At 43.6% G+C, this 19,491-nt stretch overlaps 1 long non-coding RNA gene across 2 annotated transcripts; it reads left to right on the top strand.

Annotated features, from left to right (window-relative positions):
* Positions 1-9,136, top strand: LOC117198771 (uncharacterized). Of its 2 annotated transcripts, XR_004480018.2 has the most exons (4): positions 1-839; positions 1,613-1,689; positions 7,832-7,958; positions 8,360-9,136. It is a non-coding gene; the product is annotated as an uncharacterized LOC117198771 (long non-coding RNA). The 2 variants fall into 2 exon arrangements; XR_007478892.1 differs by lacking the exons at positions 1-839; positions 1,613-1,689 and adding an exon at positions 5,653-5,853.
* The last annotated feature ends 10,355 nt before the right edge of the window (positions 9,137-19,491 follow it).

The following is a 19,491-nucleotide window of genomic DNA, read 5'->3' as shown; positions in this document are numbered from 1 at the left end:
GATGTGTAACTTCATTTCTGGGGTAAGTCGTGAGGTGTGGATCATAGCATTATTTCTTAAGGACTAATGAAGCGTATGTGGTATTTTCCCTAAAACAATGTGAAATAAAATTACTTTTTTAAAGGATCTGCACTTATAAATGAAAACAAGCAAACATAACTGAAGGGGCCTTATGAGGTGTTGGGGCAAGAGAAAAGTTTTAAAACAATTTTACATATTTTAAAGCTATGATCCAAAAAATTGATCCAAAATTTCTCCCAGCTTCCCTGCTCTCCTGTACTTCTTGATATTGTGATCGTGATGCAACTTCTGTCATCAGGGCAGCTTCCTGGCCATGTGACCTGTGCAGCTGCACAAGGCCCGGCTTGGTTTAATGCTCTGCTGCCACATGTTGAAATTCTTAATAATCTTTGACCAGGGGCTCCACATGTCCATTTTGTACTGAGCCCCACAGATGAAGTAGCCGGTCCTGGCTGTTGTGAGAAATTCCAGCAGCTCCAAGCAGAGCTGGGATCCTGGTCTCTATCTTTATTCTTGCTTTCTCCTTCCCAGTGGCCGGGAGTACCCTAGACAGGGTGGGTACTGTGTTCCGTTTAAACTGTCTACACTTTAGTCACTTCCTTTTCCTTTTCTGACTACTTTTAAAGTGCTGAGAGGAGAGGAAAGCTGTATTTAACCCAAAGACTCATTTATTCAGCAACCAGCAACCATTTAGAGAGTGCCTAGTGTGTGTCAAGAACTGTGCTAAGGCTGGGACCGGGAAGTGCGTGTGTGAATTGACCATTCCGTGCATTGCCATAGTGAAGGTGCGGACAGAGTGCCACGGGCCAGAGAAGAAGGTACGGTGAAGACTCCACGAAAGGTGGTTTTGAGTTTACTCTTGAAGGAGGGAGTACTTCCTGGTGGAGGGTGGTGGTAGGCTTTTAAACAGGAAGTGGGGGCAGCAAAGGCCTGCTTGTTGCAGCCAGCTGGGCTCTTCAAAGGGGGTGGAGAGAAGAAATTAGCTCAGAAAGAGAACAGGCCACAGGAGAACCTGGGGTGGCCCGCTGAGGAGTTTGAACTTCCAAGTTTTAAGCACGGGCATCTGGTGATGAGATTGGCTCTGCAGAAAGATTACTGCCCTGGGGTGTGGAGGATAGGCTGGGGGAGGGGTGAGAGAACCACAGGAAGATCACATGCAAAAACTTGCTTATTCTACGAAATCTTTAAACTCACAGACTCATCTCTTTTGCTTTAAAAAACATCAAATTGCATCATATTTCTTCTGCTGCTTAAATAAGTTGAGCCTACTGTCACTTTCTTTTCTCTAACCCAGACCAGTCATGTTTTTCAAAATCACAAACACTTATATTTAAGAAAAGTCAAGGAATCTTAATTTGGTGGTAAAATTTTAATGACACATTTAAAGCAAACAGTTTATAGAGCCCAGAAGCCAGTTTGTGGCCCAATATTTTATACTGGAGGGAGTTAAATCATAAACTAGATTAAAAAGAAGGTATGCTATGAGGATTGTGTAAATTAAAAAAGCCTCTCTCTCTCTCTCTCTCTCTCCCCCTCACATGGCTCCTTATCTGGGTTACTGTAACAGACCCGATCTGTTTTCTGCCTATAGGTAACCACACTTCAACTGTTAACTTTCTGGCTCAGTGCTTAGTTGTGCTTGGCAACAAATACTGCCAGAGGAAGAAGGTGAGTATATGATCACAGAAAGAAGATAAAGAGAAGGTTCAGAAATGAGTCCCTCACACGTATTTAAAGCATGGAAAAATTCAGTTATTTCACCAAACATACAAGAACTCAGGCTTCCCTTGCAAAATCCCCCCTCAGAGCCTGAAGCAATTATGAGGGACCCCAGGGTTCCAAAGAACAGGTTAAAAAAAAAAAAAACCCAGCCTTAGGAAAGTGCAGGTCTTCCCCATGGTGGGGAGAGGGGGACAGGACTGGACTGGTTTGATGTGTGACTCCAGGAAGTTTGGTTCTTCATACTGTACAACCTGCCCACAGCTCTGTGCTAGACTCCCTCTTTCTTTCTCCTGTGGCTGGAGCTAGGGTCAAAGGCAAAAAGGACTTAGAAATCTCAGTGGTATTCAGTGTCCAGTTAATTAGTGTTGAGGGTGGATTTAACTTTTCAAAAAAAATTTTTTTTTTTTTTTTTTTTGGTCACAGCCTAAGTTTCTTCCGTTGAAGACTCCTGGGAGCCTGTATTTATTTCTCAGTCTTTGCCAAGCTTTCAGGAGCTTTCATTTTCCCCGCTTCCCACATAGAAACCCCACAGCTCCGCCGAGAGTTTCTTTTCCTGGAAACTCTCGCCCTTCCCCATGAATCAGTCTGATCTAAGCATGTGCTTTCGGCTGCTTTAAAATCTCTGGAGCTCTGGCCTCTGGCGGCTCAGTTCCCAGCATCAAATGCAGTCCAGCCGGGCCCAGCACCTTGCTAGACACTGAGTCATCACCATTGCCTTCATTCAAAGTGTATTTGGTTACAGGGAATCATGGATTATTTTGTTCTCCAAACTGCAAAAGTTCTTCCAAGGCTTTGGTGAAGTTCTCTGTTACAGCTGTCAGTAGTTGAGCTATTAAAAAATTTTATACACACAGATTTATTTATACAAATGTATATGTACTTTTAATATACTACAGTATGTAAATAATTAAATGCTAGTTTTGAAATGTCAATATACTGTCATAAAGATTAGTTTGTCTTTTCCTTGTCAATGAAGCTAGAGAATTCCTACAATCCTCTTCATTCCTATTATACTTAGTGTCTGCAAGGCCTTTAAAATATAATCATTATTATTTAAAAGTGTAATAATACCAATAAGGAAATACAAGGATCACATCCATACAAAGTATGAACTAGGCGTCACTTGGCCCAGGAAAGAAATGGTCTTTAGCATTATATAACAGAATCCATGGTTTCAGCAAGGGCCTTATAAGAAACATTGGGCATTTATCTTAGATCCTGCACTGTGCTGGGCACAGCAGAGTAAAAGGAAAGTATAACAGCTGCCTACAAGGAGCCTACATCTAATTGAAGAGATATATACTAGCAATGGCTGTAAAATAGAACTGACACCTTCACATCCTTCAGGTCTCAGCTTAATTGTTACCTCCTCAGAAAGGCCTTTTCTGATTACCCCATCAAAACATCCACCCATCCTCAGCGCGCGCACGCACACACACACATATACACATCATCATTTTGTAGCACAACATCCTATTTGTGTCCTCTACAGCAATTGTTTATTCTATCTCACCCACTCCATGAAGTCAGGAACCGAATTTTTCTTGCTCATCACTTGTTCACGAGCATCTAGCATAGTACCTGCATTCTAAGAGCAATCAGTAAATATTTATTCGGTGAATGAAAGAAAGGAAGGATCAGCGTGAGTTTGGGTGGCCAGGAAAGATTTTGTATGGTTGTGGTACATGAGGTGGTCTCTATAATAAAGCGGGGGGGGGGGGATACACAGAAGGACAGCACACATGAGGGAATGGAGTGGGAATGAACCGGTGAAGACAATCAGGCTAGTTGACATTGAAGCGAACAGCTTAACCAAAATAGATCATTTGAGTAATAGAATGTGAGATGGAAAAGACAGGGAAAGAAGAATGGCCCCAAAAGGCAAGAAAAGAAATTTCATTTTGACGTGGGAGACACTGGGAAACCACTCTTTGGTCTTGATCAGGGGAATTACATGGTAAATATTTTATAAAATGAGTCTGGCAGGGGCATGCAGAATGGATTGAAGCAAGCAGCCCTAAAGCTCGAAGAGCTGACTGGCAGCACGCACAAGTCATCCAGGGATGAGGAAGTCAGGCTGCTGGCAATGGCGGTGAAGAGTAAAGGGTAAAGCCAAGAGGGCTGTGAAGGAAGAGCCCTGAAAACGTCATTAGATATTGGGGGAAAGAAGGAGGAGTCAAACAATGCCAAGACTGAGAAAATGAAAGGAAGCTAGAATCATGGTGTCGGAAAGGACCCACCTACTGCCCTACAGCGTTCCTGACAGGTGGCCACCCAGTACCGGGGAGGCCATTCTACTCAATGTCATCAGTTCTAATATTTAGAAAATTCTGCCACACGAAGAATCAGCCTTCTTTTAGCTTTCTGTCTATCCCAATTCTGCTCTTAAGAGTAAATACAGAATAAAGACAGTCCTTATTTCACAGGCCAGCCTTTCAGATAGTTGAAAACAATTATTCTGTCCCTCTTAATTTTCTTTTTCCCAGGCTAAATCCCCTTATTCATCAACCAAAAACCGTGAGATCTGGTTTTGAGTTCCCTAACAGTTCTCACAGTTTTATCCTGCTTTATTACAGCTTATAAACGCCTTGAAAGTACAGTACCGAGAACTGAAGAGAGTGGTGCCCCAGTCTTGTCTGATCAGCACTGAGCACAGTGAGAGACTGTTACTTCCTTTTACCTGAACACGGTTCTACGAATAGGGGAAAGTTATCTTTAAAAAAAATATATTTCTGCTGTGGGGTTACTTTGGAATTTTAGGAAATGAAAACGCCAAGATCTTTTTCATGTAAAATAAGTCATTGCCCTAATCCTATATAAATTTTGCTTATTTATATTCTGCATTCAGAATTTTACAGTTATTCCTCTTTAATTTCAATATTAATTTTAATCCATTATTCCAGAATCTTAAAGTCCTTAGAAAATTGTTCTAACATTGTTTGTTTTGGTTCTCTCCAAGTGATGAAAGGGCCCAGAATAAAGTCCTGAAGTTCACAATTAGAGTTACTCTTTTTTTTTCACCTATTTCTTTTTATTGTGCTAAAAAAGAACTAACATAAAATTTACCATTTTAACCATTTTTTTTTTAAAAGAAGATGTTGTGGGTAGGAGTTTATTAATTTATTTATTTATTTTTGCTGTGTTGCATCTTTGTTTCTGTGCGAGGGCTTTCTCTAGTTGTGGCAAGCGGGGGCCACTCTTCATCGCGGTGCGCGGGCCTCTCGCTGTCGCGGCCTCTCTTGCTGCGGTGCACAGGCTCCAGATGCGCAGGCTCAGTAGTTGTGGCTCACGGGCCTAGTTGCTCCGCGGCATGTGGGATCCTCCCAGACCAGGGCTCGAACCCGTGTCCCCTGCATTAGCAGGCAGATTCTCAACCACTGCCACCAGGGAAGCCCCCATTTTAACCATTTTTAAGTGTACAATTCCGTGGTAGTAAGTATATCATCGTAGTTCAACCATCACCACCATCCCTCTCCAGGACTCTTCATCTTGCAAAACTGAAACTCTGTGCCCATTAACAATAACTCCCTGTTTCCTCCTCCCTCCAGCCCCTGGCACCCACCATTCTACTCTCTGTCTCTATGAATCTGACTGCTCGAGGTGCCTTGAATAAATGGAATTATCATATAGTATTTGTCCTTTTGTGACTGGCTTATTTCACTTAGCATAATTTCTTCAAGGTTCATCCGTGTTATAGCATGTATGAGAATTTCCCTCCTTTTTAGCACTGAGTAAATCCATTGTGTGTATATATCCCATTTTTTTAATCCATTCCTCTGGAAATGGACACTTGGGTTACTTCCATCTTTTGGCTATTGTGAATAATGCTGCTATAAACGTGGGTATACAAATATCTGTTTGAGTCCCTGCTTTAACTTTTTTTTAAGTAATCTTTTTTTTTGTGGTATGCGGGCCTCTCACTGTTGTGGCTTCTACCGTTGCAGAGCACAGGCTCTGGACGCGCAGGCTTAGCGGCCATGGCTCACGGGCCCAGCCGCTCCGCGGCATGTGGGATCTTCCCGGACCGGGGCACGAACCCGTGTTTCCTGCATCGGCAGGCGGACTCTCAACCACTGCGCCACCAGGGAAGCCCTTTAATTAATCTTTAATGTAAGTCAACTTCATTAACTTACAGAAGTAGAATTGCTGGATCATATGGTAATTCTAAGCTTGATTTTTTTGAGGAATTGCCAGTTTTCCACAGTGGCTATACCATTTTGCATTCCCACCAGGAATGTACAAGGCTTCCAATTTCTCTGCATCCTTGCCAACACTTGTTATTTTCTGTTTGTTTGTTTAATAATAGCCATCCTAATGGGTGTGAAGTGGTTTGGGTTTACATTGTCTTGATGACTAGTAATGCTGAACATTGTTTCACGTGCTTATGGGCCATCTGTATGTCTTCTTTAGAGAAATGTCTATTCAAGTCCTTTGCCCTTTTTTTTCTTTTAACATCTTTATTGGAGTATAATTGCTTTACAATGGTGTGTTAGATTCTGCTTTATAACAAAGTAAATCAGCTATATATATACATATATCCCCATATCTCCTCCCTCTTGCGTCTCCCTACCACCCTTCCTATCCCACCCCTCTAGGTGGTCACAAAGCTCCAAGCTGATCTCCCTGTGCTAAGCGGCTGCTTCCCACTAGCTAGCTATTCTACATTTGGTAGTATATATAAGTCCATGCCACTCTCTCACTTCATCCCAGCTTACCCTTCCCCCTCCCTGTGTCCTCAAGTCCATTCTCTATGTCTGCGTCTTTATTCCTGTCCTGCCGCTAGGTTCTTCAGAACCTTTTTTTTTTTTTTAGATTCCATATATATGTGTTAGCATATGGTATTTATTTTTCTCTTTCTGACTTATTTCACTCTGTATGACAGTCTCTAGGTCCATCCACCTCACTACAAATAACTCAATTGCATTTCTTTTTATGGCTGAGTAATATTCCATTGTATATATGTGCCACATCTTCTTTATCCATTCATCTGTCGATGGGCACTTAGAATGCTTCCATATCCTGGCTATTGTAAACAGAGCTGCAATGGACATTGTGGTACATGACTCTAGAGCTAATCAATGAATTTGGTAAAGTAGCAGGATACAAAATTAATGCACAGAAATCTCTTGCATTCCTATACATTAATGATGAAAAATCTGAAAGAGAAATTAAGGAAACACTCCGATTTACCATTGCAACAAAAAGAATAAAATACCTAGGAATAACCTACCTAAGGAGGCAAAAGACCTGTATACAGAAAACTGTAAGACACTGATGAAAGAAATTAAAGATGATACAAACAGATGGAGAGATATACCACATTCTTGGATTGGAAGAATCAACATTGTGAAAATGACTATACTACCCAAAACAATCTACAGATTCAATGCAATCCCTATCAAATTACCAATGGCATTTTTCACAGAACTAGAACAAAAAATTTCACAATTTGTATGGAAACACAAAAGACCCCGAATAGCCAAAGCAATCTTGAGAAAGAAAAATGGAGCTGGAGGAATCAGGCTCCCTGATTTCAGACTATACTACAAAGCTACAGTAATCAAGAGAGTATGGTACTGACACAAAAACAAAAATATAGATCAATGGAACAGGATAGAAAGCTAAGAGATAAACACACACACATATGGTCACCTTTGCCCTTTTTTGACTTGGGTTGTTTGTGTCTGTTGAGTTGTAGGAGTTCTTTATATATTCTGGGTATCAATTCCTTATCAGATACATGATTTGTATCTCCCATTCCATGGGCTACCTTTTCACTGTTGATAGTGTCCTCTGAAGCACAAACTTTTAAAATTTTGATGATGTCCAACTTATCCACTTTTTTTCTTTCATGTGCTTTTGGTGTCATATCCAAGAAATCATTGCCAAATCCAATGTCATGAAGCTTTCCTCCTGTTTTCTTCCAAGAGTTTTATAGTTAGAGCTAATCTTTAGATTGGCATCAATTCAGTAATTCATTAATATTTTAAGTATACTTTTGCAATCACTTATAAATCTATTATCATCCAGTTCACATTTTCCACCTACCCATTAAGCAATTAATCCTTTTATCTATTCTTTTAATCAGTACCTACAAAGCTAAGAATTATGGATACAGCAGTGAAGTGGTCAGGAATGGTCCCACCCTGCCCTCACCAAGCTCATAGCCTATTGATTGAAGAAGCCAGACACTGAACAGGTGATTACAAGCACAGGTATGACATGAAAGAAAAGGAAACTGCCAACATGTAAGACTGAGAAACATAAACTAACCAAAAAGATTTTATCAATTTCTTGGGAATCTTTGACTTATTGGTCTGTTAACCCAAACAAAAGAAATACTTTAGCTAACTACTGACTCTGAATGGTAATTATTGCTTTCTTCTCTAAGTGCTCACAGACTTTTATTAGTTTCAGAGTCCACTCTAGGCTCTACCGGGGGCCAAGGAGCTCTTGGTCTTCAGATTCTGGAATCTAACATTTCACAGGTTTTGAAAAACTAGGACCACATTTGCCTTTGTATTTTTGGCTCTCTGAGACTCAAAATCTGAAAATATCTTAATTTCTCATAGATAATTCTCTGAAGTAACATTTATAACTTCTTTATCTACCTCAGGGTATTATTCACTGGATATGAAGATCTGAAGTCATTAAAAGCAACCCGGTGTTATGTGCTCACCTCTTTAAGGTTTTGATCCCTCCTAACCATGTTTGTTTGGCCATTTTTGGCTTGAAGATTGGTTCCCTTTATAGCAAAGAGATTTGGAGTTAAGTGATTTCATTTTGTCTCTCTCTTTTATTAAATATTTTCCCCCAGATACTTGGGCCTATATTTTACTTTTTCATTATATTCTCAGAATATAGTTTAAAAGCAGTTAGCTTCCCCTCCTCACCCCACCTTACCCAAGCCTCGGGTGTCACGGATAAAAATTGGGGGAGTTGGGGAGAAGTGCTTGTTGGGGGTTGAGGAAGTGCTGAGTATGAAGTGAGTGATGATGTGGCATCTGTGTGTGCACAGCTGGAAGTAAAGGCAGGGGGATGAGAGGTTTGGATTGGTTATGGAGATGTGAATTTTTCCACATGGAGATGAGTATAGATTATCTGTCCATGGAAGTGGGAGAAAAGAGAGTCGCATGGAAGGCCAAGAACTAAGTCATGAAGGATTGGCACAGTCAGAAGCGGGGAGAAGTTTCAACCAAAGAAACTGAAATTCATAGAATAGGAAGAAAGCTTAGAAATGATCTAGCCCACCTCTCTCGTGTAACTGATGAGGAAATGGTTGTCCAGATAAAAAAGAATCAGTCAGTGGAATAGCTACAAATGTATAGAGTTGTATACGTCCTGAGAGGGTGGGAAAGTGGTTTTCAAGAAATAGGAGATGGTCCACAGGGCCAAAAGGAAGCCAGATTGCAAGGGTAAGTATCAGGGAAAAGGGTTTGAGCGTGAAAGAGACAAGGAGACAGATAGTGAGTTATAATACACTCGGTAGGTTTGGCAGTACTAGGCAAGAGAAATAAGATGATAGCTAGAAGGAAAGGAGAAATAAAGTTTAAGGTAATGGAAATATTACTATTTTAAGACAGAAAGGAAGGAACCAATTGAGTGGGAGGGATTGAGGATGCAAGAGTACTCCTACCATCCTTGGCAGGAAGATCACAAGAAGCAGAAAAGGAACCAGAGCACAGGTGGATGTAAGCTTTGGAGAAAGGAAGATACTGGAAAGTGAAAAGAAGAAGGTACCACATGTGGTGAAGGAGGCAAAGCAAAAGGAAAGCCACATCCCAGAGGACAGGTATGGGGATATGGGGAGAAAACCAAGCTGACGTCAAGGTCCAAGGTGGGACTCTGAGTCCTGCCTCTGCCTCTCCCTGGAACACTGACTTTGATCCCTCAGAGCTTTGTTCCCTCGGAGCCAGTAGCTTTACGTTTGGATGTCACAGAGTTTTTATGAGACTGATATCAGGTAACATACATGCATATGCCTTGTGCAAGCTGAGTTATCAAAGCATTTTTGAGATTCATCCCGGGGCTCACAATGCAAAAAGAGAAGATCTGAAATGGCTGCGCTAGTGAGTAAATTCAAAAGTTCACAAGATGTGTGCTGGCTGAGCAGTAGGAAGGTTCTAGCTGGAGCTGGAAATTGTGTTTCTTCTTTCAGAAGAGAGACCCAGGGAGCCCTCTTGCTGCTCTCCTGGGCACTGAAAGGCAGCACAGAAAAGCCTTAGAGAAAGAAGCACCAGAGTGTAAATTCTGAGACGGGATGGTGGGAGCAGTAGCAAGAAGGTACTGTTTCAAGGGCCTCTATTCCCTGGAGTCTCAAAGCCCAACCGGCCCAAGGTGATGGTAGCAACACTTTTAACAGGGTTACACTGAGGTCACCAGATTCTCAAGCACTTCCCTCTTCTTTAAAGTTCAGAATCATCAAATTAGAGGACCAAACCCCATCCTTGACCACATGAAAAACAAAACGAGGCCTGCCTCTGACTCAGACTGTTCACAGGGAATGAAGGACGCTGTGGAATCATAGGAGCACAGATTCTCAGGGTGGGTGGAGACTTTAAGGCCATTTATTCCACCACCTTGGCTGGTGTGCGACCCTTTTCCATAGTCTGGCAAAATGCCAGCATAAGCTCAAAATCCTCCAGTGACCGCCCAGTTCATGCATGGCAGCTCTGATTATTTCATCGACTATCCGTATAGTGATCTAAAGTCTACATGTCCCTATAGCTTACATACTGGTCTGAGTGTGGTCCCTGGGATCCACATAAAAAAATCTTCCATGTTCCCTCAGCGCCTCCATTCCTCCCCCTTGATGGTCCTTTTCCAGTTGACATGTTTGTCTGTCTCTGCTACCAAGTCTGGCTCTCAGATCTGAGCACAGCCCTCTGGGTGTGCTCCGGGCTGCGCAGGACAAAACAGGGCCATCACCTCCTTCATTTCAGGGACCAGTGCAGACACAGCACACTTAGAATTTTGAGGAACACATCATATTATTGATTCACACTGAACAAATTGCTCACTACAACCCCTATACTGTTGTGGGCAACTGACTGTGAGATCAAGAACTCTGTATTTATCCCCAGTAAGTTACATCTTATAATATTTGGCCCAGGAACAAAAGAAAGATATCAACATGGACATATCTGGACATATCTAACATACTTATCATTTATTCACTCTCATTCATTCATTCAATAACCTGTTCCTCCCAGTTCTATGCACTTAGTAAATGTGACTAGCCTGCGCTCTATGTTTATTCAGTTATATTTTTACGCAAACCGTTGAAAAACATGTCCAAAAGGGCAGAGGCCTACCGTACAACATGAAACATCTCCCTGAAGAATGACTGACCACTGATTTAGTTACTTTATTAATTCAGAAAACTCACTCAATTAATATGTGTTGAGGCTGCACGCGCCAGGTCATGATCTATGTGCTGGAGAAACACACAGCAGTGAACAAACCAGACAAGGTTCCTGCTGATTATAGAGGGAGAGACAGGATAATGCTAATACTACGACTAATAATAGCTAACATTTATCGAGCATTTCCTATGTGCCAGGTATTTTTCTAAACACTTTACATGTTTATTCTTCACAAAATCTTATGAAGTAAATACAGTACTATCATTATTCCCATTTTATAGATTAAGTGTTCTGAGGCACAGAGGAGTTAAGACACGTGCTCGAGATCACACAGATCCTAACGGATGGAGCATCAGCCTAGGCTGTCTGGCTCCAGAGCCTGTCTGTCTAACCACTGAGTTTCTATTGTGTCTCTGCAAAAATAAACACTGAATTAAACATACATATAAACACATAAGGAAATATTCTCATACGAAAAAGTCGCATTTAAGCTGAGGTCTGAATGACGAGAGGGAGCCAACGTCTCAAGAACTGAGGGAAGAGCAAGAGGTAGGAGAGGTGGGCAGAGGGCCTATCATGAGGGGCCTCTTGTACTAGGGGAATGCTAGGGATATAGCTATAGGAATTCAAGCGTTCATAAATGTGCCTAATTGCTTCAGTATTCAGCCTCCACATGATCATTTTTTCCACAAATATAACGTGAATGATTTCCATTCCTAATCCCCACACATGATCAAAGATGCCCCCTTTGCATTCTGACAGTTCCCTTCTAGCTGTCACCATCACTGGTGTATACCAAGACACACTCTGGACCCACAGTCAAGATTCAGCATCCATTACATCTGCATCGTGCTATGTGATCTTGGCCAAGTCACAGCCTCTCTGATCTTCAGTTTCTGGGGATTTTGCCCATTGCTCCAGAATGCCACCTTACATCTAGAACTGAACCCCTGGGATAGTTAAGCATCTGGGGACACTTTGATCTAGGGAGCAATCACTCTTTCAACCTTTCTCCTTCCTGATCTCTTCCATCCGTCTCCCCACAGGCCCAGGTAAGCTGTGTCTAACATGATGCATCTGGCTTCCATTACTAGCAGCTCCAGGGACTGCTCTCTCATCTCCCAGAAGCCCTGCTGGTTTGACCCCATCAAGTTCTACTTACCCAAGTGTTATACAACCCTCCCCTTAATTACACACTCAATCAGTTCCTCCCGAGCTCAGCAATTTGTGGTCTCTGGGCATCCCCCGGCTGCTTTTCTGGGGGTAGCTCCCAGGCTGGGCCTTGGCGAGCCTCTGAAGCACCGACTGGGTTTCTAAGGCCAGAGTTGAAAGCCTTGCTGCTATTTCACACTCTATTTCCTTCCAAATTAATTCCCTGATGAATACTGTCCTTTGCAGTGATTCAGTACAGGCCATTTTCTTACATCTTTCCTTTACCTTTGAGACTTTTAATCTCTCTTGAATCCAGATTTTCCTCCATGGAAAACCTGCCTCAGGGAAAAATGCCCTGCTTTCCAACCAATATAAACAGACCTACCCCACAGCACACTTCCTTTACTGGTTTACCTAGGCCCTACTTTTGATTTCAAAGCACATGCTTGCACTCTCTAAACATCCCTACACCACAAGGAGCAACTCAAAACTTCAGGGCATGTAACAAGCTGCTGAATTGTAGTTTATTTAAGCCCCAAGTACATGAAGATGCAGATTCCAAGTTTGTACTTAAGAAGCTACCATGTTCCAGATCCTTTTATATAGTGGTTTTGCTTTACACTCTCCACCCCTTTCCCTCTCCAACGTGCAGAGAGTATCATCATCCTCAATATACAGATGAAGAGAGACTTGGCCATGTTAAGTGAGTGGCACATGGTCACAGAGCCCAGGAAAGTGGTAAAGCTGGAATTCAAGTCCCTGGTTCTTTACTCCAAGGTGGGTGCTCTCTTATCATCCCACAAATGGCTTAAGTGCCTCTAAAACAGTCACCACAGTCTTAACCACCAATGGCAGCCCATCTAGGATGGGGCGCCCACTGCCACGGCTGCCTGAGGAACACTCAGAAGGAGCCTCAAAGAGGCTTTTCTGGCAATAATTTGAGCAATGCCTCACGTTTTTATAACACTTTTTACATTATGAAGTGCTTTACATATGTGACCCCTGGGATAGTTCTGTGAGGGAGGCGCTATATTTGAGTCCCACCATACAAATGAGGATACGCAGGCTTGTTAATGGAAAGTTAACAGAATGTCCAAAGTCACACAGAAAGTACATACAGAGGTAGGACTTGAACTCACAGCTCGTGACTCCAAGACCAGTTCTCTCTCAAGTCCTTACACATTAGTTTGGATTTTTGCTTCAGAAATGGAGATTCCATGCCACCAGCCCTCTTCCACCACCTCCCACCTTCAGGGAAGTGTACATTTCAAGCCAGGTGGAGAGAAAGGAGCTCAGGGAAGACCAGCTTTTTATTGGGGAAAGTGTTTCTCCCCTCTCTCCACTCACGCTTGGACAGGGACCAGGTTCCTAGAGGCTGGCGGGGTGGACTGAGAGGGTCAGGACTGCATGGCTGGTCCCCTTGGCCACTAGAAAGCAGGGTCTGAACAGAGCACACAGCCTCTCCCCAGACAATTCTCCAGCCAGCCAAAGGGACTCACACTTGCCCTAGCAGACCCAGGGTACACAGCAAACCACAGCTCTTGGCCCCAAAGCTGAAGAATGATACGTCCCTGGCATATAGTAAACAAAGTAGTTGCTCTCAGCCCCTCCCAGCCTCCTTCGCAGGTACACGGGCAGTGCCCTAGAGGAGTCCAGCTAAGGAAAAGGGGTGCCAGGTATCACTTACAAAGACCCAAGTTTCTTATAATAAATACAAACAGGTCACCATGCCAAGACCCAGTGCTCTGAGGTCTGGGGGTGGGGTGGGATGGGAACTCTTTCTTCCTCCCTCTCTCCAGGTGGAACTTTCAGAGTTTTGATGTCCTTGCTGTTCTTTTAAACTGTCTACATGCAACTATTAAAGGAGTGCCGGCACATAGCAATGCCTGGCCCTGTCTACTAACAGCTATTTCATCCCACTGCGTACCAGACCAAGAGCTCTTGAGTAAGATAAGCCATGAGGCCCACAGGAGGGTTTGGCAGGTGAGTTCCCCATGAAATCAGACTACCCGAGCAAGCCCGGTTATGTGGGGGAAGAGGAGTGACTGCTCTCCTCTATCCTGGGAGGCCCTTTACTTTGCCATCCAAGGATGAGATCCCCTCTGGAAATTATTTTAACCTTAACAACACTCATTTTCAAAAGCATTAAGAGAAAGGAGTCAAGGGCAAGGGCTGGTTAGGAGTTTATGAAGTGCTTTGCACATCCATCCTCAGAACAAATCGTCAGGGAGGCAAATAGCAACGTCACTGTTTTATAGTTGGGAAAGCATAAGCTCAGAGAAGTTAAATGACTTGCCCACAGCTGCACAACTGGTGGGCGAGGGGCCAGAGTTCTCCCGCACACACAGGCTCACTCTTCTCCGTAAGGGCAGGCACTGCCTACGGAGAGGGTGGCTGGAAAGAACAATCCCAGTTTCCTACTAGTTGAGGAAACCTGTTACAGCTAAGAATCTAGTGGGGAAGAAATAGCCAAAGGGCAAAAAGGAAAGTTTGAACGCCCTTATATTTACTCAATTCTCACAACAACCCTAATTAGTAGGTATAATTATCTCTGTTTTACATGAGAGGAAAAACAGGCTCAGAGACACCTGTCCAAGGGTCACAAATACTAGCTTCAGAATTTGAACCCAGTAGAAGCCGCGTGTTTTCTTTACTCCATGCTTCCCCCTGGTGGTGAGTGGGGAAGAGTACATAGAAGCCCCTTTGTGCAAAGCGGAAACAAGGAGACGGAGAGGTCAGAATCCATTCAGTAAATCTTGGCTGAAGTCCACTTTGTGCCACGTCTTGTACTTGGCTCTAGGAACACAATAATGTACAAGACAGGCAGCCCCCTACTGAGGGACAAACAGAAACACGGGAGGCATCAAGATGAGAGGGATAGGGACTTCCCTGGTGGTCCTGTGGTTAAGACTCCACACTTCCAATGCAGGGGGTACGGGTTTGATCCCTGATCAGGGAACTAAGATCCCACATGCCACAAGGCACGGCCAAAAAAAGAAGAAGAAGAAGAAGGAATTCTCAAGACAGCAATGTAGAAACCCTGCCTGAGTTTCCAACCATCAGACTCAAGATGGCAACACCATCTCTTACCTGAGCCTACTTCCTAAAGACTTGCTGGTCCCCAGGATTGTGTGAGCCAACTTCTTAAAATAAATGTCTCTCTCTCTGCTTAAAAAAAAATTGCTTAATTTAAAAAAAAAAAAAAAAAGATGAGAGGGATACATGGGCAAAGGGAGGGTGTGTCGGGGGCCAGGGTAGGAAACTGTGTCACAAGAGCCAGAGGAGCGGGACTAACTTTTCTTGAAAGAGTTCAGTCTGGCCGGGGGGCGATGCATGAGGGGGCGTGAGGGACGAGGCTGGAGATATAAGCAGGGGCCACGTCTCAAAGGGTAACGGAGCACAAGAAAGGGAGTGACCCGTTAGGAAGGCACTGAGTAACCTGGGAGGATGATTATGGGCCCAGGAGAGCAGTGTCAGAGGTGCTTGCTCACTCAACAAATGTGTGAGCACTAGTGCATGCCAGGCATTATTCTCAGTGCTGGGGACACATCGGTGAACAAGGTAAAGTCTGCCTTCATGGAGTTTACATTCTCATCAGGGAGATAAATAAATACACAGATGTGTAATATCAAGCACTGAGAAATACCACAGGGGAAAACAGACAGGACAAGGTGGATCCTGGATTTGCTTGGGCTACTGTAACAGAATATTACAGATCAGGTAGCTTAAACAACAGAAATGTATTTCCTCACAGTTCTGGAGGCTGGAAGTCCAAGATCATGGTGTCAGCAGGGTTGGTTTCTGCTAAGGCCTCTCTCCTCAGCTTACAGATGCCCATCTTCTCCCTGTGTCTTCACATGGTCTTCCTTCTGTGTCAGAGTCCTAATGTTCTCTTCTTTACCCAGTCATATTGGATTAGGGCCCACCCATATGACCTCTTTTTTTCTTTTTAAGTTGAGAAATATGGTTTTCAAAAGTTAATTAATTACTTTATTTATTTATTTTTGGCTGCATTGGGTCTTTGCTGCTGTGCGCGGGCTTTCACTAGTTGCGGCGAGTGGGGGCTACTCTTCGTTGCGGTACGCGGGCTTCTCATTGCGGTGGCTTCTCTTGTTGCGGAGCACGGGCTCTAGGTGCACGGGCTTCAGTAGTTGTGATGCGTGGGCTCAGTAGTTGTGCTGCACAGGCTCTAGAGTGCAGGCTCAGTTGTTGTGGTGCATGGGCTAAGCTGCTTCACGGCATGTGGGATCTTCCTGGACCAGGGCTCGAATCCATGTCCCCTGCATTGGCAGGCAGATTCTTAACCACTGCGCCACCAGGGAAGCCCATATGACCTCTTTTTACCTTAACTACCTCTTTAAAGGCTCTATTCCAAATATAGTCACATTTGAGGTACTGGGGGTTAGGACTCCAAAATGTGAATTTTGAAGGGACGTAATTCCACCCATTAACACAAGGTGATAGAGTGTAACTAGGCTGGAGGTAGAGTGAGGGGGTGGATCTGAAATATCTTATGTAGGACAACAGGGAAGGGCCTCCCTGAGATGACAGTGAGCTGAGATCTGAATGAAGAAAGGGCGCTAGCCATGCCCATGTCTAGGAGAGCACTGCAGAGAGGGGAAGAGCTTGTGCAAAGAGCTTGAGGTGAGGACACGACTTGGGGGTCCTTGGCAGACGAGAACGGTAAGGCGGCTAGTGTAGCCGGCGTAAAGTAAGAAGAGACAGGTAGGAGAGAAGTCACATAAAAGCCTTGACGACCATTATGACTGGCTCTCGCTTTGAGATGGGAAGCCCGGGGAGAATTTTGAGCAGAAGAGTGACATGATCTGACTCATATTTTAAAAGCAACACCTGTGTTGAGGATAAATTAGCAGAGAGGGAAAGGGCAGAAACAGGAGACTTTGCAATAATCCAGGTGAGAGGTGATGCTGGGATGAAAATAGTAGCAATGGAAGTCTCGAGAAGTGGTCAATTCTGGATAAAGTTTGAAGAGAGGTGCAGTAGGATTTACTGACGGATTAGATGTAGTACAGGAGAAAAAGAGAGGAGTTAAGGGTAACTCCAAAGTTCTTGGCCCAACCGGCTGGGTTAATGGTGATGCCACTTACCTCAATGGGGAAGCGTGTGGGAGAAGTCGAAGAGGCATGAGAACTGAGAGTTTAGCATGGACAATGGGAAGTTCAATACATATTAAATAGCTTAAATATCCACGCAGAGATGTTGAGTAGCAGCTGGAAATGGAACCAGAATTCAGGGGAAAAGTCCAGGTTGAAGGTATGAATTTAGGAGACATTATGTAAATAATATTTTAAATTGTGGAACTGCTTGAGATCACCTAGTGGGGTAAGTGTAGGAGAAAAGGTCCAAGGACTAAGCCTCGAGATACTCCAACGCTTAGAGATTTTTAAAAGGTAGATTCAGCAAAAACTGAGAATTTGAGAAATGAGGAAAACCAAGAGGGTATTTGTCAAGGAAGCCAAATGAAGAAAATATTCCAAGAGTGCCGATGAGAAGCTGAGTACGAAGACTGGAAACTGGCTACGGATTTAGCACCCAGAGGTCACTGATGATGCTGACAAAGCTGTTTCCATGGAGTGGGAGGGGTGAATGCCAAAATCACAGTTGGTTCAAGAGAGAAGGGGAAGGGAAGCATCAGAGACGGCAAGTATGAACAACTCTTTTGAGCAGTTTTGCTACAAAGGGAAGAAGAAAAGAGCATAGTAGTTCAAAGATGTGGGAAAACTTTTTAAGACAGATTTTAGAGCATATGTGTAAGCTAATGGGAATAACTGGTAGGAAGAGAAAATTAACAATAGGGAAAGAAATAATTGTAGGAATTACTGCAAAGCTGGAGGGTTGGCCTTGGATAGGAGTAGGGATGGTTCATTCTTAGTAACAGGAAGGAGGGCCTTATAGGCACCAATGCAGCTGGGTTAGCAGGTTGGGGGTGGCGTGATGGATATGGAAGTTCTCTTCCGATTGCTTTTACTTTCTTAGTGAAATAAGAAATAGAGCAATTAGTAGGGTGAGGGGATATTGAAGATCGAGGAACAAAGATATGAGTATATTCAAGAAATAAACAGGTAGGACCGATAGAACTTAACTGATTAGACATAGAAAAGTGTGAGAGGAAGGAGACAAGGAGAGATTTCTGGTTTAGTAACTGAGTGGATGGTGGAGGCGTCTTCCATTCAAATAGGGAAGGCTGTAGGAAGAGCAGATCTAGGAGGAGAGAGGGAAAATTTTGTGTCTGTGGGACATCCAAGTGGACATAAGTGTCTGAAGCTCGGGAGAAAAAACTTGAACTAGAGAAGTAGATCTGGGAGTCAACAACGTAAAGATAGGAAGCAGAGGGGTTTTTGTGCTTGCTATTTTCTCTGAGAAGTAAAGGTGTTGGTGGCTTGAGATCAGAGAAAGTTTGAAATAGATTCTGGGGAAGAATGAGAAAATTGATAAGGAAAGAGGGGGATCACCAGATAACCTTGGGGACCCAGGTCAAGGTGGAGGACTTATGCTGAGAGTGGTCCCGACCCGCCAAGTGAGCCCTCATCCACGCTCCTGGAGCTCCAGCCACCAGAAGCCAGTGCCCTTCCTGCCAGGTCCCCACAGCAGGGCTGCACCTCATTGCCCAGCAACGTGCCCTGACCTTCAAGCCTGCCTTTTACATAACACCACTTCCTTCTTGCTTACCTGGTTAACTCCTACTCCCTCATTTTCTCTATTCAGATCAGGACAGAACTTCCCAAGAAGCGTTTAACTGCTCCCCCCAACCCCTGCCAACTGGGGCTGGGGGTGTCTTCTCTGTACCCAAGTAGACCCTGATGTACCTTATCACAGAATGAAACATACTGTATTGTCGTCACTGATTTCTTATCTGCCTCTCCTACTGGACTGAAACTACTTGAGGGCAGTAACCTTTCACCTTTATAATGATCACTGCTTAGTAGGTGCTCAATATATGTTTGTGAAATGAAGATAAGAAAAAAGAACTGGAGTCCAAACCCACACTCAATTCTACAGGGTCATGATGTCCCCAGCCTATGTCACAGGCAGCTGCTTCTGGCCATGGAAATCAAGCCACAAAACAGGATATATCATTCTGGTCTCAACATTACATGCCTTTTCCTTTCAAGAAGAGACCCTAATATACCTACAGGAGGGAAATACCCTTCCCTCATGTTGAAGTACCTTAACCCTTGTTCCTGCCTTTCCCAAACACAACAGCTGGAGG

Source organism: Orcinus orca, chromosome 1 (assembly GCF_937001465.1).
Source record: "Orcinus orca chromosome 1, mOrcOrc1.1, whole genome shotgun sequence".
NCBI classification, from domain to species: Eukaryota; Metazoa; Chordata; class Mammalia; order Artiodactyla; family Delphinidae; genus Orcinus; species Orcinus orca.
The sequence above is the reverse complement of the archived record's forward strand: the minus strand, read 5'-3'. Positions and strand labels throughout refer to the sequence as shown.